Source organism: Canis lupus, chromosome 15 (assembly GCF_011100685.1).
Source record: "Canis lupus familiaris isolate Mischka breed German Shepherd chromosome 15, alternate assembly UU_Cfam_GSD_1.0, whole genome shotgun sequence".
Lineage (NCBI taxonomy): Eukaryota > Metazoa > Chordata > Mammalia > Carnivora > Canidae > Canis > Canis lupus.
The window spans coordinates 61,842,455-61,864,991 of record NC_049236.1 but is presented as its reverse complement, the minus strand read 5'-3'; the positions used below and the strand labels follow the sequence as shown (position 1 = coordinate 61,864,991).

Genomic DNA, 22,537 nt, shown 5'->3' with positions numbered 1-22,537 from the left:
ATCTTAAAAAAAAAAAAAACTAGACAGTCACTAAGCGTTTATCATCTTTAATTTCACACGACCCCAAGTACACGATATCACAATCTCAAAACATCAATACAAAATTTTATATCAAACCCTGTCATTTTCTTACTAGTAAGTTGATGATTCTTTTTAAATTATTTAAGACTCTGTATTTGGATGGTTTGAGATATCTTGTCCAAAACAATCTTTTTTAAAAAAAAAATTATTTATTGAGAGAGCGAGAGGGTGAAGGGGCTGAGGGGGAAAGAATCTCAAGCAGACTCTATGCTGAGCACAGAGCCCCACATGGGGCCTAGTCTCATGACCCTGAGATTGTAACCTGAGCCAAAATCAAGAGTCAGATGCTTAACCGACTGAGCCACCCAGGAGCCCTTTGTCCAAAACATTCTTATCAAAACATTTATTTGTGAACAAAATAAATAGCTACCTGTTTTCAAGTTTAAGGGTAAAAATCATCATGTATATCAAAATTTGCCATTTAAAAATACTTTCTGTTTAACAGCTCAAAAAAAAAAAAAAAAAAAAAAAAAAAAGATAAATAACTGTATCCCAAGCCCAGCAGGAGGAGAATTTCTTCTTGGTAAGATAATTAAATAACAACAACGTGAAATTGTATGACACCAAAACAAACAAACAAAACCCTTTATAGCCCCATCTACATAGTTTTATCACCTATCTCAACTTAAAGGTAGAAAATATAGTTATTTTCTTCATATATCTGGTACTCTCTTTTTATCACTCCACCAATCACTTTGCTATCTTCACACTCACTTCTCTAACCTCTGGATGTCTCATCCCCACAATATGTAAAATATGAAAAGACATAGCCAACAGAGCAACAAGGGCAGTCATGAAAAGAAATCAAAAACAATTAGATCCCTCCTTAAATAAACTAGTATTCTTTTTTAATATATAAAGATTTATTTGTTTGTTTTAGAGACAGACAGCACGAGTGGGAAGGGCAGAAAAAGAGGGAGAGAGAATCTTAAGAGGACTCTGTGGCTAAACATGTAGCCCAACTGGGGGCTCAATCTCACAACCCTATGGTCACAACCTGAGTCAAAACCAAGAGTCAGTTGCTTAACCAACTGCACCCCCCAGGCACCCCTAAACTGGTGTTCTTGAAAGCAAAATGGCAACTCAACATTTCTGGTGTCATTTGTGAACACATGAACATACATGGCAGTGTTCGAATGTTTACTAACCTCTATTTCGTTACGACATTGGTAATCATGTCACAACTACATCATCTAATTAGACCTAGAATCTAAGAGTTGGTGATATTAGCAATGGCCTGCATGTACTAAGGGCTTTCTGTTTATTAATTCCACACACACACACACACACACACACACACCCTATGACGTAGGAACTATTTTCATCTGTTTTACAGATGAAGAAAACAAGGGTGTTGGGAATCTAAATGATGTCCTCAATACCACACAAGTTACTAATAGCAACACACGGATCCAACACCCGTGACCTACCACCATAGCCAAATTATTTAACTACCCCGCTACCTGCCTCAATCAAGTTTTGATATCTCATTCTGCTTTGCCCTGAATATCCAAATTCTAGTTTACCAATATGCAATAATCCAGTGGACGGTGGATGAAAGATCACAAATGTCTTAATGTGGCAGCCTATTGGTATAGGTGTGTTAGAGCAAAGGAGTCGGTTAGAAATGGTGATAGCGCACCCAGTAATACACAAGGTTGGGTCTTTTGCTTTATTTTTTATTAGTTCCAACGAGGGCCTGAGCCACCACTCTCTCCTTTATATGGCTCCCTTTCCTAGACAGAAATAAGGGATTGCCTGTCCCAGACATCAGATGTAGCTACAGGATGGCCTATCAGAGATATTTGCACTCCCATGTTCACTGCAGCACTATTCACCATAGCCAAGAGGGGGAAACAAGGTAAATGAACACTGACAGATGAATGGGTAAAGAAAATGTGATGTACACATACAGTGGAACATTATTCGGCCTTCAGGAGGAAGGAAATCCTGCAATATGTGCCAGCATGGACAAACCTTGAAGACGTTACGCTAAGTGAAGTAAGCCAGTCTCAGAAGGACACATCTTGAGCTTCGTTGGAGCATGTTGTCTCCAAAATGCTCTAATTCAGTAGAAGCAAAGAGGACTGTCGTTGCCAGGGCTGGGGTAGGGGAAATGAGGAGCTGCTTACCAACATGTATTAAATTTCAATTATGTAAAATGAGTAAATTCTAGAGATCTACTGCACAGCATCATACCTGTAGTTAACAATATTGTAAAAAATATATATATATTGTACACTTAAAAATCTGTTAAGAGGACAGATCGCATGTCGCATTCTTGCACAATGATAAAGAAAAAAACCAAAGTAACTAAAGAATGTCACCCAATTTTTTTTTGCAAGATTTTATTTGAGAGAGAGAGAGAGAGAGTGAGCATGGTGGGGGAGGGGCAGAGGGAGAGAGAAAAGCAGACTCCCCACGGAGTAGGGAGACCAACCCGGGGCTCCATCCCAGAACTCCAGGACCATGACCTGAGCTGACGGCAGACACTTAACCAACTGAGCCCCCCAACGCCCCCCAATTTTCAATATCAAAGATCTTGTTCTTCACTTGCTACAGCCATCCTCTAATTCATGTGGATGGTGCAACTGAACACTGGAACAGCCCGACATGAATCCCTCTACTCACTAAAACTGGGGGAAATGCAAGGAGGGTGGGAGGAGAGACTACGGCTGGGGTAGCAGGAACTCTGTGGGAATGAAGAGTCGGCAAGTACAACAAAGTACCGAAACCAGTGGCAACAATAGCTGTGCCTCGTCTTCCCCACTTGGCAGTCATCACCCGCCATAGTCCACCTCAACCGGCAGTTATTTCTTCTTCTAATTAGTTCCAAACCCAGATGGGTCGCTCACTTAAGGAGATGCAGTACCTCTCCCTCGTAAACATGCAAGCTCTGAAGCGAGGCTGGATGTCTAGCTGCGTGTGTGCCATCATTTACCAGCTGTCAGGTACAGGCGAGTTATTAATCCTCTCTACCTCGATTTCTTCAACTCAGATGTGGGCGTGACCGTAAGACCTACCTCACAGGATTATTGGGAGGATTAAATTTTTAAAATCTATTGAAGGCACGTAGATTGGTGGCCTGTGTGTCATAAATGTCAAAAACAGTCAACTACTTGATCGTGAATGACAGTGATGGTGAGGGAAGAGGAAAGAAAAGGCAGAGAAGAAAAAGGAAGAACCACTCCAAAAATCCTCTTTGCTCTGTTCTCTGTTCTGACTTCTACACAGAAGACTTTTCCAACGACCCTCACCTCCTCCTCCCCATAACTGCCGGAGAGCACCTGACACGCAGTGTGGTGCAGCGGAGACCTGGATTTTTAATTATCCTCAATTGCAATCATACTTCAGTAGCTGTATGTGGCTACCACGTTGAACAGCACAGGACTAAATTCTTTTTTTTTTTTTCCTCTGTTACAATCCTGAGACCTAACTTGGCTCTTTTTGTATGAATCCCCTGTACGCTAAGTTTATTTACATGGCAAGAAGACAAGTTCGAAGAGTATCAGAAGGAAGTTTGGAAGTGTACTATGGACCACCAGTATGATTCTGTTTTGGAATAAAATGGTTCTATTTTGGAAGAAAAACTCATTGTTTTGCTATAGGAAAAAAAAACTTTCCTTAGTGGGAAAATTTTAGAAGATCCTGCCAAACCAGAAACGTGATTTAAATAGTAAGTTACAAAAAGAATGTTATATTTTATTTAAAAAAAAATGGGGAATGCATTCCTTACTGCCCTTTTATAGCAGAAGACATGGTTGGTCATGATTAGAACCACGTACAAAAGTCACTTTGAATCTTCTGCACACGCAACCTGAGGCAACAGCAAGAGAACTGAAGCAATGGTGGTCATTTTGGTTTCATCAGAATGCCAATGGGTCCTCAACCATGACCCACAGCCTCCAGCCAGGGATGAAAGGCAAACCCAAAATTTTGAGTGGACTCCGAGCCAAAAGAAAATTAAAAAGATCTGTCAAGGAAGTGCAAATATGATGGGTTTAGTGACTGGGAGTAACTGAAACCAGGATCTCATGGAAAATGCCCACCCCGGAAGTTATAATTATTGGCTCTAGACTGCTACTTGGAAAACAGGCGGGCGAGTCTAGAGAGTGCCCGGAAAACTCACGGGCCACAGTGGTCTGCTCCAGAGGCAGGCATTGACAGGTCATTCAAACGATGGCATCGTTCTTTAGCAAAATGGGGCTGAGTCATCGTGATGTCCTGTGTCACGGGAAAGGTCCACCAAGTGCTGCCTATCAGGCCTCGTGAGGGGCTCAGGATGTATGGGAGCCACCTCTTCTCCAAGTTGCTTCAATTCTCCAGATACCCAATACTCCTAAGTTTCCTTATGCCCTTTGAACCAATAAAAATCATGTCAATATTCATCAGATCACCAACCAAATCAGAGGACTCTGGAGAGCAAGGGATCTCAGCGTTTAATTACTCCAGGAAAACTGTCCTAAACTGGGCCACTGTGAACAAGCCAGGTCGTGCGGTCACCCTGGCAATCCTGGGAACTGGCACAAAGGCCCCAGGTCTGCAGCCAGAACATGTTTCAGCAAGTGCATCTCCCCCTACTTTCTTTCCCTTGGGATGTGTCTCTGAACTGATGAGTTTTCCATCCAGAGGTATCCTGCAGGCCCTTTAATGTAACAGTAGTTTACATTCTTTTTTTGCATTGTTGAGATTAGGTTGCCAGGGCTGCATTCTAAGAATTCAGAATTCTTAGAATTCACTGACACTGACATTCGCTGATGCTGTCCAGGAAGTAAGGAGCCTCCCTGGGAACCAAGAGGTCCCAATCTCCGAGGACATTTTCAAGCACTAATTAGCCAGTGCTTCTTAAGGGCTCACGGGACAAAGTCCCTCAGGCAAATACTTCCCCATCTGAGAACCGGGGTCGAGGTGGTGGCCTCGGGCACATGCCCTGCAACGCTCCACTCCCAGCACAGTGAGGCCTGTGGGTCGTCGTGGCCCCAAGGGAACGCAACTGGGAGGGCAGGAGGGGGGTATCTCGTAAGTGGAGAAGGCTTAAATATCTAAATTACAGGAATTTACTCTTGTTTATGCCCTCGTGCTCCCGTGAATCAGGAACTCAGTGCTGCTTGCCAGTCCCCCCACTGCTCCAGAACCTGGGCTCGGGAGGGGATGGTGGTGGCTGGGTCAATCCTGGAACAAACGTTCGCCTCATTTCTGCTACGAATGAGTACCTGCCGACCTTCCGGGTGCCCACATGTGTATGATGGCAAGTGATCTGACTTCTGCAAGGAATGTTTTCTAGACTGACAAAGGTTCACCTTAACACCGCCACTCCTCCTGCCTCCCAGAGATTCGGCCCCCACAAAAACACTGGGCCTTTCTGGCTAAAGACGTCACCGCATGAGAGGCCTGTGGAGAATCTGGAAGGACACACGGGGAGTGAAAACAGAGAAATAGACACCTGCACACAGTATTTTAGCAGGAACCCCCGAAGGAAATGGGACAGGTGGCCGCGGGGTAGAGGCGAAGCTGCACGATGGGCATGAGGCTGTGGCCCAACCTGAGCCCCAAGCGCACTCATCCGCTCGGAGCTAAGGGATCAAGAGCTAAGACGATTCTAGAAAGCAGAGAAATAAACTCGACAAACCAACTGCACCTTGCTCCTTCGTCGAGCTACAAGCCAACTGGAGGACTGATTCGGCTCTCGTTATCCACCAGGGCCATCACCTCAACACTTTTTTATTTTTTAGGACTTCATTTGTTCATTTTAGAGAGAGAGAGCACAAGCAGAAGGGGTGAAGGGAGAGAGAGAGAATGTCAGGTAGACACCCCGCTAAGTGCAGAGCTGGATGGGGGGCTCCATCCCAGGGCCCTGAGGTCATGACCCCAGCCAAAACCAACAGTCGGAGGCTTACCCCACTGCGCCCCTGGGCACCCCTCCACGCTCTTTTATCTGGAACACTGGTGTGTACAACTTAAGAAAGCTACTCCCCTTTTCTAATCGGATGGCTGCCCCAGTTTGTTGGTATATGGAAAGTTCTAGCAGCTGCTATAAAGACATATTCTCATTAGCAACAGTATCCTCTGCTGGTAGTCTCTCTGAATTTTTCGTAAGAATGAAAAATATAGCATGAACCTCCTGTCACCCTGAGATAGAAGATAAAAGTTTGAAACTGAAGACTTCAAAGTGTTATGAGTCACGTAAAACAACCGCTTCAGCAGATTTCTTCCACCACACACTGTTCCTTCTGTGTGAATAAATTGGCAACAGAGAACACAGATGGCTCCTCCATGAATAATTTATTTCTAACAATTTAACTAGGAAATGAATTCCTCTTGACTTGTACAACAGAATGATGAACACCAAAGCCGTGGTCTACTACCTTCCCTCAGTTAATTCCGTGGGTTTTTTCCTCCTCGTCTCACACCTTATCCACTTTCCTTTTCACGTGTTTTGTTGCGTGAATTTCAAAGTTGCCTCCACCCAAGGCTTCCTTCTGGCAATTGCCAGACAACTGGTATTTATGGTGTTACTTGGGGTTGGGGCTTTTGTTTGGGATTTGGGCAGGGTTGTTTTTGTTGTTGTTCATATTGGGTTGGTTGGATGACTGTTTAGTTTTTTCAAACATAAAGCTAACTATTTATCCAAAAACACCTTTCATGAACCAGGCAAATGACATGTTCCTCATTATTCCCTTTCGTCTAAGTCAGAATTACAGGAGCCAGATTCTCCGAGGTTGAAGCCTCTTCCTGACTACCAGTCAGACATCTTGGAAAACTATACACACTCTTTTAAAATTCCAGGACACATATTCATCAGGAGAGCCTTGCACAAAATCTGCCTAGTGTGAAAGGGCCAGGTCTTCACACCACAGCTTGGTCTAAGGATCTCCACCTCTGTTTTTGGCTGGAGGTGCTCATCCTTTCAGCAAGCGCTCCTTGAAACTCTATTAGGAATCTGCCTTCCATGAGTTTCAAGAAACCCAAAATCAGGTCCATACATTACCCCCATTGCAGCCACTGGCATGAACCTTTACAGTTCTTAATACACAGTAGCCTTAAAGCCAGAATGGACCCTTTCACTGCATTAGATCTATTTTATCTTTTTATTTATTTTTTTTATTTTATCTTTTTAAAACCGTATTTATTTTAGTGACTTTGTAACACTAATGTTTAAGATTGCCTGTTCAAATTACCCACTTGTCTTCCACAGTAGGCTATAGGGTGCATAGAAGCAGGGATTATGACGGTTGGGCTCACTACTAGGATCCCAGCACAGTGACCAGCATAAAAGAGAATGCTCAAGGGATACATGTTGATGAAATGATCAATAGAGGGGGAATGTGATGCAGCACTACTGTGCCTCAAATAAAGAAGAACAGATGCCCAATTACTTCCCCTACTCCTTCCTCACAGGCCTGTTTGTACCTCCAAATATACCTGTTGCTTTGTCTAGACCAAAATGACCTCCCTGACCTGAGGACTAGTATCTGGAGGAGACATGTACTGTAAAGCGACCACCCCCCTGCCACATAGATCCAATTACCGAACTTATATCCCTTCCCTTCTGAATACTCTTCCGTTCACTACCCTCATCATCTCTCACTAAATTTGTTAAAATAGTCTCCTAAGGTGACTTCCCACCAGAACTGACCCTGCCCTCATCCATCCTCCACACAATGATCTGAAATGCACGTCGCGCCATCCTTCCCCTCACTGAGCTCCTTTAAAATCTCCTTAGCCCTCACAGGATAAAGTTCAAATTATTTTGTACTTGAACTTAACCTAAACTCCAGGCAGCTTATGTTGGTGCCCAACACCTGGCCCTCACCCACCCCTTCCAGCCTCTCTCTGACTCACACTTCACCCTCAGGTAACACAGTAAGTCATTTGTAGCTCATCACATTCACTTCGCTCTATCACATCTCCATATGGGTGTACATTATGTTCCATCTGCCCAGATACCTCATTCCCCACTTTCTTATCCAAAAGCTCTTACTCAGACTACAGGATTCAGCTCAGATGTTAGCTCCTCCAGAAAACCTTGCCTAAAATTCCTTCCGTTATCCACACTCTGCTTCCAGACTGGCTGTATGCCCTGCCTCCCATGATACCCAATGCATGATGACATCATAGTAAGTCTTACATTGTCTTGAATTCGTATGTTTAAGTGTCTTTTATTAGACATAATGATTTATAGAGCCACATCAGTGCCTTCTCTATATCTTCAGGATCTAGCTGACTGCTTGAGTTATTCCTAACAAGTACTGACCAACGGGGTTTCACTTTAATCCTCCCCTCACCCCATCTCCTGGCCCTTAGAAAACAAACTCAGAAGCAAGGAGATTGAAAGAAAAGAGCTAATTCATTCAGGATTCAGCCCCTCAATAAAGATTCCTGAAAATACTACTGAAATGGTATCTAAAATGAGCATCTGATGCTTTTGCTGATCTAGAAATCAATCCCCTTTGTTGAGTAATAGCAACATGATTTTCTCCACTTTCAATTCACAGGAACCAGACTAGCCAATCAGCATACTCCCTCTGACTACAACAACTGTTTCAGATCTGAACATGTGACACAAGCCAGACCAGTAAGATTCAATTAAGAATTGTGGGAACTTATCTTTCTAAGAAAAGTGTCTTTCTGAGAAAGGAGGCAATACAGAGAAGAGCATTCCCCCTAACCAAGGACTTGAGATCTCACTTTCTCTCTGACCCAACCATGCACGAAGCCAAATCTATCCTAGAGTTTGTCATTTCCATAGACCAATATATTCTCTTTTCCCCTGCAGTTGGGCTGTCTGTCATGCACTATGAGAATTTCTATACAGTGTCCAACTTAAATAACCACTTGAGATATCAAAGTTACATAACCAGACTAATTTTGAATACAAAAAGTAACAAAGAATAGTAACAAGTGAAGATTAAAATTCTTCTATATGTCAAAATTAAGGGGTTTTTTTAAGTACCTGAATTTCTCTATAAAACACTTTAGTCAAGATACAAAAAAAAAAAAAGGACCATTAAATAAATCATTAAAATCTGTTTTATATTGGACTGTCTCTAAAATAGACTAAATAAGAAATTGGCTGGTCTTTGGAAAACTCGGGCCCAATAATAACGTAATGTTATTCTTTAAATGTGTTTTGATAGGAAACAGACTAAACGTCTAGGGGCATTTTAAGCAGAGCAAAAGCATCATACACAAACCTCAAGAAAAAACTGTTTGATGGCAGAGTTTTAAAGGTAAAGTTATATAATGATACAAAACTTCCAGATACAAGGTGAAGTCTTTCATGATGCCAAGAATCAGAGGCACCTTTGGTGGCAGGGTCTTTAGAGGCCACTGGCTTAAGGGCCATCTCTGACCTCCATCCAGATGGGCAGGGGTCTGGGCTGCGAGTAGAGTGGGACTTCTCACCCTCACCTTAAGAAGATGAACTGTCCTAAGGTTCTCATCTGCAGCCAGGGCAGCCATCCCCAACTAGAGAACAGACATGAAGGGGAGACCGTGTGGTATTGAGGGAGCAGCACGAGAGAGGACCCCAGTGGAGGATGAGTTGTTGGGACATGCGAAAGCTCAGACACAGCATCAGCCTTATGTGGTGACCATGCCATTCAACTTGGCACATAGGACTGAACACAGACAATAGTAGAGGGGCACACCCCTCCCAAACTGGTTCACACTAAACAAAGTAGTTGAATTGGTTTTACTCAGAATACAACTTGGCAGTTGTTAGTCAGAATATTGGTGAACTGCAGAGAAATCAGAAATAGCAATTTTTGTACATCAAGCCTATAGCACACATAGATTAAAAGAAGCAAGTAGGAAAAGAACTCATTAAATTCAAATAGTGCTCTTCAAGTTATGGAGTGTTTTTTTAATACATTATTGTTCTATTTGAGCATCACTCCACCTTACTACAAGTCTCTGAGGTTGTGCAGAGCTGGTGTTAATAATCTCACTCAATAGGTGAGAAAGCAGAAACTGAGTAAAGTGACTTGCTCAAGATTGCTGTGCCAGCAAGTTGCAATACTAGAAGGATTTGTACCCTCCTATCCCAAAAGTAGATATCTTCACCATACCAAGCCATGCTGTTACTCTGAAAAATACCAAGTATCCACACAACTAAAAAGCATTTGTTCTGGCTCTATACAAGAGCACCCCTTTCATCCATGATATGCAGAAATTATCACCATTTCAATTGCTACATAATCAAGGTTACAAAATCAAAGAACACTGCAGGAATTTAAAATCAGAAAAAGTCACAAAGCATATTTTAGTTTGGAAAAAAAGAGTGTCATAATAAAAGAACACAATTGTTTTCCTTCAGGACAAAAGCCAGGAGTCTGACCTAATAATACCCATTATAATGTGAGGAAATATTGAGCAAAAGTCAATAAGTAGATCTTTTCTATGTCCACCATAAGGGGGTGAAAAGAAATGGGCTGCTGCTGTACCTGTAAGATATGTGTGAGAAATGTAGATAATCATAGGGCTGGTAAAACTAGGGTGGACATTCCGAAAAGAATTATGAAAGTTCTTTCCTTGGTTCAAAGATTAATTCAAAAACATATTTTCTATGTCTAAGATGATTCAAGAATGATTCTGCCAAAAAGTCTTTGGAACAGTCTAGTTCAGGGCTTAGCAAACCAAAGTCCATGATCTGGCCACTTGTTTTTGGTAAATAAAGTTTTTTTTTTTTAAGATTTTATTTATTTATTCATGAGAGACACAGAGGGAGCGGCAGAGACACAGGCAGAGGGAGAAGCAGGCTCCCTGCAGGGAGCCCGACGCGGAACTCGATCCTGGGTTTCTAGGATCAGGCCCTGGGCCAAAGGCAGCACTAAACCGCTGAGCCACCCAGGCTGCCCAAGTAAAGTTTTATGGGGAAAAAAAGCCACACCTATTCACTTATATATTGTCTATGATTGCTTTTGCACTACCTCAAGGCCAAAAATAATTATTATCTGGTCCTTTAGAAGAAAAGGCAAATGAGACCGTCAGAGGAATGAAAGTGACCCAAAGTGAATATTAGCCACCTCTCTTGAGGACGGACTGGCCAATCTCTGTTCCTCCGAGATTCTGTTTTGGACAAATTGAGTTTAAATGACCTATAAGAAATTAAAGCTACACTATATTACACTGGAGTTCAGAGAGAAATGCCTGTTGGATGGATCCAATATGCATGAATATCACCCACCACCATGTAGCTAATTAACACCACGTCCCCAGCAACACGGTTCACATTTCAGTTACCATGGCTTATGAGGTGTGAGTGTTTACATAAAGTACAAAGGTCACTACTAACCCTCTGTCCACAAATCACTCCTTAAAATGACAGATGTGCATCACGATGACTGACCAATCATGTCACTTCTTTGTAAGTCTGTTGATGATTGATCTGTCATTCTGTTTTATCCCCAGACAGCAAAGCTTGTAGTTGTGTTGCCTTCTTGTCTCTCAGTATTAGAACATATGACTTTTCACAAATTAGATAATTAAAAGAGGGAACCTGGCCAACAAAGATGAAACTGCACCAAAGACATGGAAAGGAATAACGCAGGAAGTAAAATTCAAATTGAATGCCACTAAAGGTCTTTATTTTTTTTAATTTATTTTAAATTTATTTTAGAGAAAGAGCACGAGCAGGGGCAGGGGCAGAGAGAGAGAGAGAGAAGCAGACTGAGCTGACCGTGGAACCTTGATGCAGGGCTCAATCTCATGACCCTGAGATCATGACCTGAGCCAAAATCAAAAGCTGGACACTCAACTGACTGAGCCATCCAGGCACCCCTCAACTGCAATTGGAAGAAATAGCTAATAGTGGGAATATTGACACTGCTACCATCTGAGAGACTCTAGATATGTGGCCCGAGGAACTTAGTGAAGGGGAACTTATCAACATAAATGAGTAAAGTGGTTGTGAGGAAAAAGGATAAAGATGTCCCAGAGGAAGTGATGCTGGCAAAAAAACAACTTTAAAGGAAGTTTTGGAGACATTTTACACTGAAAGTGCAAAGAATAAAATGCTGGAAGCTGATCCAAAATCAGAAAGCAGTGACAGTGCTATGATTTACCAAGACACTGAAAAGATGTTCATTCTGTAAGGTAACTTATACAAGAAAAAGAAGCAAGCAAGCACAGTTCAAACTACTCTTGATCCACTTTTCACACACACACACACACAAAACCCACACACTAATTCTCAATATTTCTGTAATTTTCAGTTACAGTGTACTGAATAATATTAAGCTTACTATTTTCCATTTCCCTATATATTTACCCTCAGAAGTAAGAGTGTTTCATGTTTTAATGAGAAATTTCAAAGACTGTGACTTGTCCCCTTGACCATGAGGATAGCTTGACAAGCTTTCATTTGGCACAGTCATTTTCGTGATCCTACACTCCTATGCACAGTGAAAACTGCTTATGTGTTACAACACTGTCTGCATAAAAGTGGCATCCAAAATCATGAGACTATATGAGACCTACTTAGAAAAATGTCTTTTCAACTGTAAGTTGTGTGACTCATCGAGTGGGTAGTGAAATCAAGTTAGTGGGTGTGAAGAGGACTTTTTAATGAAATAGAAAAGATTAGAGAAAAGAATATATCAAAATGTTTTGTGAGGACTTCGATTCAGTGTGTATATGTGTGCATGTACCCAGCAACGTTCTAAAATGTGTTTCTTACCGCATACGGATGAAAATAAGTTTGAAAGTCATTGACTTAGGAAATGTGCACAAAGAAGAGATCAAGGACAAAGTCCTAGAATATTCTAAATATTTGAGTTTGGAAAGTAGAGAGGAAACTATAAAAAGGGTAGAGAAGAATCAGCCAATGGGGGAAGAGGAGCAGTATGAAACCAAGTCAAAAAGTGTTTGTTTTTTTACAAAGAAAGGAATGATCAGGGGACACCTGGGTGGCTCAGTGGTTGAGCATCTGCCTTTGGCTCACAGCGTGACCCTGGAGTCCCGGGATCGAGTCCCACATCAGGCTCCCTACATGGAGCCTGCTTCTCCCTCTGCCTGTGTCTGTCTCTGCCTCTCTCTCTCTCTCTCTCTCTCTGTGTCTCTCATGAATAAATAATTTTTTTTAAAGGAATGATCAATGAAGTCAACCGCTAATCCAATTACTCTTACATTTAGGGGCATGGCACTGCTGATCTTGACAGGGATGGAGATGGCAACCCTCAGTAACCTTCAATGGAGTTGTAAGAACAAGAGCAGAATTGGAATTTATTCAAACCAGAAAGGAGAGCAAAGGTTGCCAGACAAAAGTCTTGCAATAAAATGGCACAGACTGCTATTTAAAATTCGTAAGGAACATGATGATATCAAAGTGAATAAATGTCAACACACATCATGTCACATATGTATAAAATATGTTCAAATTTATTATTCTTTTTGCTCCCCTTCTACACTTTTTCTGAATCATAAAACCTAGAAGGGCACACGAGAGGTTATAGTCTTTGAATTCCCAAAACTTTCAGGGATTGTTAATATTTTACATCACATTTATAGTTATTTACTATTGTTAACCCATAACATGTTCGCTAATTGGCTAGCCAATTAATTATTAGCTGTTCTTTAGAAGCACAGACTCAAGCTTTCATCCTTTCTTCTTTTGTTTCTCTGGATAAGTATTTTCCAGGGATGATTTCTCCTGTAGCCTGGAAACGATTAGCATCTCAATTCTCCTGGAAAGTCATACATATAAAATCACGGTCCCTTTTCATTTCATGGAATCTGTATAAATTATTTGAGACATAGTTACCTCATCTTTTTTTCCTACAGTTTTGACCAAGTAGTTCCAAAGACCTGTTGTTACCATGAACTCAATGCCCAGGTGCTGCTGCAGGTCTTCTTGCTTATACCCTATTGGCAGATTCCCTCACTCTTACTCTCAGGACCTCATCTTCATCAAGAGCTTATGAAATACAATGTTCCATGCAACACAAGCCAAGTGGGAACTGTGACCCCAGGCTGGCGTTCATGGGTTTCATTAAGTCTCTCAGGTGCTGGAAGTAAGTAGCTCTAAGAAAGAGGGTACACCAAATATTTAGCATTAGGTTGAGGCACATGAAATTGCCTTTTCTGTAGTCCAAGAATAGTCAAACACAGGCCTAACATGTGGTTAGGCCCAAAAGTTTTTCTTGCAAAACCTGTGCCCTCCATAGCTGTTAATCAAATGCCACAGCACCTCTGTTTCACTTTGATTCTCCAGCGGGCAACAGCTTCTTTAATATTGACTTTCACATTGCAGATAGACATTATAGTTTGAGATGTACTCATTCAGCAACTAGTTGCCTACTGTCCAAGGCACGAGATCTGATGCTGAGAAATCACAGTCGAAACCTCAGTCAGACATGTTCCCTGACCCACAGACTTCGTAGTCTAGAAAGGAGCAAAAGTTAGGCAATCACACCAGTATTCATTTCATTAAAATTGAGATAGAAGTTATGAGGTAAGTATGGAGGTAGCAGGAAGCATCCAAGTTAGTCTGAGAACATAGGGAAGGTTTCCCTGAAACCACTCAAGCTGAGAACAGAAGGCTGAGTGGGAGTCAGGAAAGTGAAGTTTTCTAGGGAGAGGAAAACAGCTTGTGTAAAGGCCCCAAGTCAGGAAGGAACTCGAAGCTTTCATGGATCTGAATGAAATCGGGCCAATAAGACTGGCTCAAAACGATCAAGAAGGAAGGGGCTCAAAATAAGCAGAATAAAGGAGCAATATGCTGCCAATTTTTTCCCTTGAGCAGTGAAGTAATTAAATAGCTTCAAGCAAGGGTCTGATGCCATTCAGCTCGTATTTAAGAAGGATTACTAGCCACCCTGTAGAGCAGAGATCCTCGGCAACCTGTGTCTAGAACAGCAACCCTACTGCTATCTGGTTGGTAAATAAAGTGTTCCTGGGCGACCACTACCATTGGCTTATGTACTGTCTCTGGCCACTTCCCCTTCAGATGGAGCAGTTCAGACAGAAACTGTACAGATGGGCACCGGGTGTTTGAAGTTTTGAAAAAAAAAACTGAAGAGAAAGAAAGAAAGAAAGAAAGAAAGAAAGAAAGAAAGAAAGAAAGAAAGAAAGCTAAGAAGAAAGACAATAGAAAGAAAGAAAGAAAGAAAGAAAGAAAGAAAGAAAGAAAGAAAGAAAGAAGAAAAGAAAGAAAGAAAGAAAGAAAGAAAGAAGAAAGAGAAGAGGAGAGGAGAGGAGGAGGGGAGGGGAGGGGAGAGGAGAGGGGAGGGGAGGGGAGAGGGGAGGGGAGGAGGAGAGGAGAGGAGAGGAGAGGAGAGGAGAGGAGGGGAGGGGAGGGGAGGGAGGGGAGGGGAGGGGAGGGGAGAAGAGAGAAAGAGAAGAGAAGAGAAGAGAGAAGAGAAGAGAAGAGAAGAGAAGAGAAGAGAAGAGAAGAGAAGAGAAGAGAAGAGAAGAGAAGAGAAGAGAAGAGAAGAGAAGAAGCTAACTTACTTTATGGCCAACAAAGCCAGAAATATTTATGACCCGGCCCTTTACAGAAAAACTTTGCCAACCTCTGGTGTGGATGATGAATTGGAAAGACAGAGAAGGTGACAAGGAAAGGAGACAGGAGACACTGTGGGGATGCTACTGGCTTGGACTAGGATAGTGGCGGGGTCACGGAGAGCATGCACATTCATGGACAGAATGGAGGATGATTAAGCAGTAGCACTGGCCGGGCTTGGCGATGCCCTAGGAGAGGTGAGGGAAGCATCCAGAGTAACCCCCAGACCTCTTGTAGGAGCAGCTGGCGGCGTGCCGGTGCCACTTATGCAATGAGGAAACGAAGGATAAACTGAGTTTAAAGGGGGTGGGGCATCAGGAAATGGCCTTGAACTATAGCTGTAAATACGAATTATCCATCTGGAACCTGTGACTCTGGCCAATGTGTCCCCTGTGCCCAGCATGACCGAAGGCAGGCACAGACCAATCTGTCTACACCAATCAGCTTCTCACTTTTGAAGCACCTAAAGGTTTGGGAAGTACATTGTCTTCCCCGACCTCTTTTTTTTTCTTTAGGGGGGAGATGTGTAAAGAGGAGAGAAAGTTGAGGCTTTTTGTTTCATGTTTCTAGCTATTATATTCACCTCTCCTACCTTTGTTGCCCGTGTTCCCCATTAGCCACCCCAGTGGGCAGGGGCGCCCACCTCACACCAGAAAGCCTTCAGTGTGCTCCCCTCCCTTCACAGCTCTTCTCACATATTTAAACATTCTTATTACTCTCTGGGACCTTCATCACCCTCCCCATACCTTAGTGTTCTCAGGCTCAAACAGAAATCTAACCAGTTGTCACCTATCTCTGCTCCAAGTGCCAAGCTCTTTAGTACTTAATTCCACTCACTGCCCTTGGATGGTATACAGAGAAAGCAGCATCTTTCCCCTTCAGAGGTTTCTAACTTGTGAGGAAGCAGCAAAAAAAAAAAAAAAAAAAAAAAGAAGAAGGCTTGGTCTTCATCAGAAAAATCCCCCCTATTATTAACTCTGTGTTCTTACTTACTGGGGATATTAACACCTCTTCCTAGAGAACTATGGGAGCTAAACATGGAGATTATATATGGAAAGTACCTGGCCTAGCGCCCTCAACACACTTTCCTCCCTCCCTCCCTCCCTTTCTCTTTCCCTCTCTGATACAGAAAGTCAGGTCTGCTAGCCCTTCCCCCTTTTTTGCAAGGGTGATTTTGTAGCCCCGACATGCCTAAACTATAGGATGAAACAGATACAAGAGCAGATCCTGAAGCTAACCCAGGAGGCATAACGTAAGCGTGAACAGTGGAGAACAGTCCTACCACATGAGGACAGAGACGTCCCACCAGAGAAGGAAGTGAGAAATATGGAGACAACCCAACACCACAACTCTTAGAGCTTAGTAGAAATATGACTCATAGCTCAACATAAGGACATCCAAGGTAAGGAAGCCAGGAGGCTGGGAAAAGGCAGGGCACACATTGAAAACACCAGGAATAGGGCGCAGGCTCTGTTCCAGACCGAGGCGTCTCAGCAGGGAGCTGGAGCAGGTGCTGAAGAACCATCTTTGCAATGATCACAAAGTCTCCACTCAGGTGAGGCAAGTTCATTGGAAAAGACCAAAGACAGAGCTGATCATGAGCGACTGTGAAGGCCAGAGTTTTTTCTAGTCAGGCAAAGGGGCTACATTTGTAGTGCCATTAGGCCTTAGCCATGGTTGCATTCAGTCCTTGGTTTCCCCTGCACTGTGCCAGCGTTCTTCAACTTGGGCATCCAAACATTTAACTCGAATCATTTCCTTTTTTTTTTAAGATTTTATTTACTTATTCATGAGAAACACAGAGAGAGGCAGAGATACAGGCAGAGGGAGAAGCAGGCTCCTCGCTGAGAGCCTGATGTGGGACTTGATCCTGGGACCCCAGGATCACACCCTGAGCCAAAGGCAGATGCTCAACTGCTGAGCCACCCAGGCGTCCCTCAAATCATTTTCTGATTGTTCTTTTTGCTTTTTCTGAAATATAACTTCCTCACTCCAAATGCCATTCTCTTAGTAGGCCTGGAAATATATATCCTTTTTCTTTTAACAACTTTTTAAATATTTCTTCTGTGAGCCATATATTAGATACAAATAAAAATCACTTTCATATAGATCTATATTTTTTTCAAACTTCAACAGAGAGTAAAAATTATATACTTTACTACCATCCACTTGCAACCATCAATCATACTATGCAAAAGTCCTTACCTTCCTTTGGGGATTTGTGCTAGAAATGATGAAGTTTGAATATTAACTGACAACACTTCTAGTCTGTTTCCTTCAAAATGTCACTAAAATGGGATCCTGCAGAACATATCTATAAACATCACTGTGAAATCCCACACAAGTACTTAAGTTTGTAATCAGGCCAAAAAAAATATTTTTAATGTTATTTTTGTCACATGTTGTTTTGCACTACTTTTTAAAATTTTTATGCAAACTTCCCAAAGTGACATTTTCTTCAGAGAACAAGGAGGTCTTGTAGTAAGTATGGTTAGGAGTACTTCTTCCAAAAATTGAGTCAACACATGCAATCAATTTGGTCACATATGGTTACTTGCAAGCAGTAATGTTTTTTTTTAATGAAAACTACCTCTAGGCTATGTGATTTCTGTAGCTATTAAAAACTGGTAGAAAAATAAAAAGACTAGACTCAATCCATTTTAAAAAACCCAGTAGCAATAATAATAACATTATTTCTAGTTTTCTTTGGTATTTCCACTCAGCTTTCAAACAATTAGATTCTCCAGGTGTATGAAAATTACCTGCAGAATGACTCCCAAAATAGTCATGGCTGGCCTCACGTCAGCTGAGGTTATGACTTTCCTAGGGATTAGATGTTAAGCATAAAATTTTTCTTACCTAACTATGAGTAATATACACAGCATGAAAAAACAACCCAAAAGCATAAGCAGAGCATAAACAAGCACTTGTAATAAATACGTATGGTTTATCCAGGTTGCTTATTATTGCTTTTATATCATGTATATGTATGTATATATGTGTGTGCATGTGTGTATGTATATTTGATTTTTCTTATACATTTGAAGTGTTATTAACATGGCAGAGCTTAATCATCTTTAAAGTGAATGTAAAGGACTCTTAACTATAGAGAACAAACTGATGGTTACCAGAGGGGAGGTGGGTGGGGGGTAGGTTAAATAGGTGATGGGTGTTCAAGAGAGCACTTGCTGTGATGAGCACTAGGTGCTGTATGGAAGTGTCCAATCACTACCTGGTACACCTGAAACTTATATTACACTGCATGTTAACTAGAATTTAAACACAAACTTTAAAAAAATAAAATAAAATGTGTTTAAAGAACAAAGAATCTTCCCACTAATTCTGGGAACTCTTTTGTAGAGACTTGGATTTTTTTTTTCAAATTTTAATTTTTAAAAGCATTAGAAACAAGAGTTGCAGGGAATTAGAAATTGTTAAATTAATGGTCCTCAGAGCTACAACTCCCTGAGCCGACACCCATGTAGAGTCTCCTCTGACTGCTAGATATCCAGAACCTGCACAGGCAGGTATAACTGAAGCCATTTGAACCAGCCAGCTTCTAAGTAAACTACAGCAAACTAGCAGAACTACCCAGCTGAGCCCAGCTAAAATTGCTGACCCACAGATTTATGAAAAAGGCAAAGGATTGTTTTTAAGCCTCTGAGTTTTAGGGGTGGTTTGTAATGTAACAATAGTTAGCTAATATAAGACAGAAGAATGACAGGATTGGTTAAAAGAGTAAAGATTGGTGTTGTTAAAAGATAAACTGAGGCACATTAAAAATTTTAAGAGTTCATTTGAGCAAAAATCAATTTGAATCGGGCAGCATCCAATCTAGTGGATAGAGAGGAACTCCAAGGAGCTGTACAAAATGAAAGATTTATAGGCAGAAGGGAGTGGGATCAAAGAAGCTATACTAGGCAAAAAAGAAAAGAAAAGAGCAAGCAGACTGGTTACTGAAAGGTTACTTTCCTTTAGGGGATGGCAGGGGTCTATCAAGCAGATTACCTTAACTAGTGCTGATCTGGTGACTCCTGATAGACTGGTTTAAGATTTGACTTCTGGGAATGGTGAAGCTATAATTAAATCTCAGGTTTGGTGACATGGGGCTTAGCACAAGCAACTCCATTTGGGGCGTGTTGTCTTGTTTTTAACAGTGTGGTAGGCTGAAAAATGGTTCCTCAACAGATACCCATGTCCTAATCCTGGAGCCTATGAATGTTGTCTTGTCATTGCAGATGTGATTACATTAAGACTCTTGAGAAGGGAACATTATGTTGGGTTATCTGGGTGAGTCCTAAATGCAACCATACATGTCCTTATAAAAGGGATATTTCCCATTCAGAAGAGGAGAAGGCAATTCTACTACAAGCCAAGAATGGGAAGCTAGGAAAGGAAGGGAGCTGTGGCCTGCCCACACCTTGATTTCACCCCAGCAATACTAATTTTTAAATTCTGGCCTCTAAAACCACACTGAATAAATTTCTGTTGTTCTAAAGCACCAGGTTTTTGGTGATTTGTTATAGAACTCACAAGAAACTAATACAACGAGGTAATGCAAGCATATGAGAAATAAGGTAGTCTTTATGTTGTGATGTCAAGGGAAAAATTACCTCCCACGATAGACAAGTCTTTTTCTTTGAGCAGTAGGACTGTTTGGGTATTTTCACATTGGAATATTTAAATCTTGCCAAGGAGTTTAAGAAAATACAGCATAGGGGCGCCTGAGTGGCTTGATAAGTTAAGCATCTGACTCTTAATCTCCTGATTTCAAGCCCCACATTGGGCTCCACGCTGGGAGTGGAACCTACTTTAAGAAAAGAAATACACCATAAAATGTATAATCTTAAGGAAAATTTAAGGGAAGTTCCCATTTCACTAAAAAGCAAAAAAGAACATTATTTTTGTATTTATAGAATGAAATACAAATTCATATGAATTTTTTCAAGAAGATAAGTATATCTAAAATATAAATAAATATATAAATAAATAAATAAATAAATAAATAAATAAATAAATAAATATCAAATGTGTAAAATATAGGTGCTTTGGACTACACCCTGACATTGAGGGAGGGTCTAAATCACTATTCTATACCCTATCGCTAGAGGAAATTCCATGGAAAATATTGGGAAGTACTACATCCACTTCTATTTCATCGGACTAGCACAATGGGATACTTCTGACACAGCTGTGTAGAAATAAAGCATCACAGACAAGGAGTTCCATACATCCTATAGAGAATAGGGTCTCCTTTAAGGAATCTAATATTCAGAAAGAAATAATTGAAAATTTTTGTAGATTCTTACCCAATGCCTATTTTTTTTCCTTTCATTTAGGAATTATCCTCCACAAAATGACTAAATTATGCTGCATCAACAGAATAAAATATCAGCAACCATTAATAGGTCTTCCAAATAATTGTAGAAAATAGTTAAGAAAATGTTTGTGATACAATATTTTTAAAAGGCAGAACAAAATTATAATATATGCATACACAAACACATAGAGACAAAAAGAGAGCAATGCCAATGGATTGCCACAGTTAACCTATTTACCCTTTCTTTTAGTTTTCCCAAATATGTGTCTCTGTATGTTTCTTTTATAAACCAGAAATGGTCCACCTCAGAAACAAAAAAGTTTTACTACTTCTTGCTTCTAAATGAATTTGAGGCAGCTTACACAATTTAACATTATATCAAAACTAGACCACTGAAATGGAAAATAAAACCAAGGCCAACAAAACAAGTGTGTCTCAAACTTTGCCATGCATATTAATCACCTGGGGACCTTGTTTACTTGCAGATTCTGATTCAATGAGTCGGGTCTGGGTCCCAAGAGCCTGCATTTTGAGCAAGACCTATGTGTTGGTGATACCATTGATAGAAGGGACACAGGTGGGCACCACACTCTAAGCAACAAGAAAGGAAACAGGGAGCAGATGGCATGGAGCACCTGAGATGACTCGATCACAATAATGGGACTGGATTTAGCATGTTCCCCAGCTCTTTAAACAGACTATGTCACTATATATAACAAAGGTAACCTTAAACTAATTCAGTAAAAAGAAATGCTCTAATAACTTGGCCTTCGATTTTACTTTTTTTGAAAAGTACAAAACAAGGGCACCTGGGGGGCTCAGTCAGTTAAGCATCTGCCTTCAGCTCAGGTCATGATCCCAGGGTCCTAGGATCCATTCCCACCTCGGCTCCCTGCTCAGTGGAGAGTCTGCTTCTCCTTCTCCTACCCCTGCTTATGTTCACTCTCTCTCTACTCAAATATATAAAATCTTGAGTGTGGAAAATTATCACCTATTTCGATTTGGCTGAAGATCCTAGATCATTGCTAGTGAGAGCCCTGAAATCCAAAATGCAGAGAATAGTACAGAATAGTTTATTACTGAAGTCTTCGGGTCATTCTTTCAGCACTTATAGATATTTAGATGTCTGCTTCTGTCTTACAAAAGACCTTCTGTTAAGGAGGGCACATGATGTGATGAGCACTGGGTGTTATACGCAACTAACGAATTATTGAAAACTACACACCTGATGTGTTGGCTAATTGAATTTAAATTTAAAACTAAGAAAATATAGTCTGTCTTACGATGCACATCAATATTATAAAAATCTATATTCACCATTGTACATAATCATTTAATCAAAGGTGTCAACTAAGCCAAAGCAGGTATAACTGGAGCATTATTGACCTTTGGGACCAGAATTCTCTTTGTTGGGAGAGGTTGCCCCAAGCATTATAGAATGTTTAGCAGCATCTATGGCCTCTAACCAACGATGCCAGAAACACCTCTCCATGAGTTAGGACAACCAAAAATGTCTCCATACATCGCCAAAGGTTCTCTGAGGAGCAAAATCTCCCTCATCGAGAACCACTATCTAAAACATCTACTTGGACTTTACTGGTATTAAGTGATGTTTAGGAGAAATATTTTGCTTT

The 22,537-nt window shown here is 41.2% G+C and overlaps 1 protein-coding gene and 1 long non-coding RNA gene across 5 annotated transcripts in view; one reads left to right on the top strand and one right to left on the bottom strand.

Annotated features, from left to right (window-relative positions):
* The window catches only part of CPE (carboxypeptidase E), a 101,732-nt gene that overhangs the window by 38,006 nt on the left and 41,189 nt on the right, over window positions 1–22,537 (bottom strand). The window lies entirely within an intron of this gene.
* LOC111090132 lies at window positions 4,830–21,618 on the top strand. 4 transcript variants are annotated; one of them, XR_005370975.1, is made up of 4 exons: window positions 4,830–6,581; window positions 8,577–8,656; window positions 9,219–9,311; window positions 21,389–21,618. It is a non-coding gene; the product is annotated as an uncharacterized LOC111090132 (long non-coding RNA). The 4 variants fall into 4 exon arrangements; XR_005370977.1 differs by lacking the exon at window positions 21,389–21,618 and adding an exon at window positions 13,216–13,384 and having other exon boundaries at window positions 4,830–6,464; XR_005370974.1 differs by lacking the exon at window positions 21,389–21,618 and adding an exon at window positions 13,216–13,384.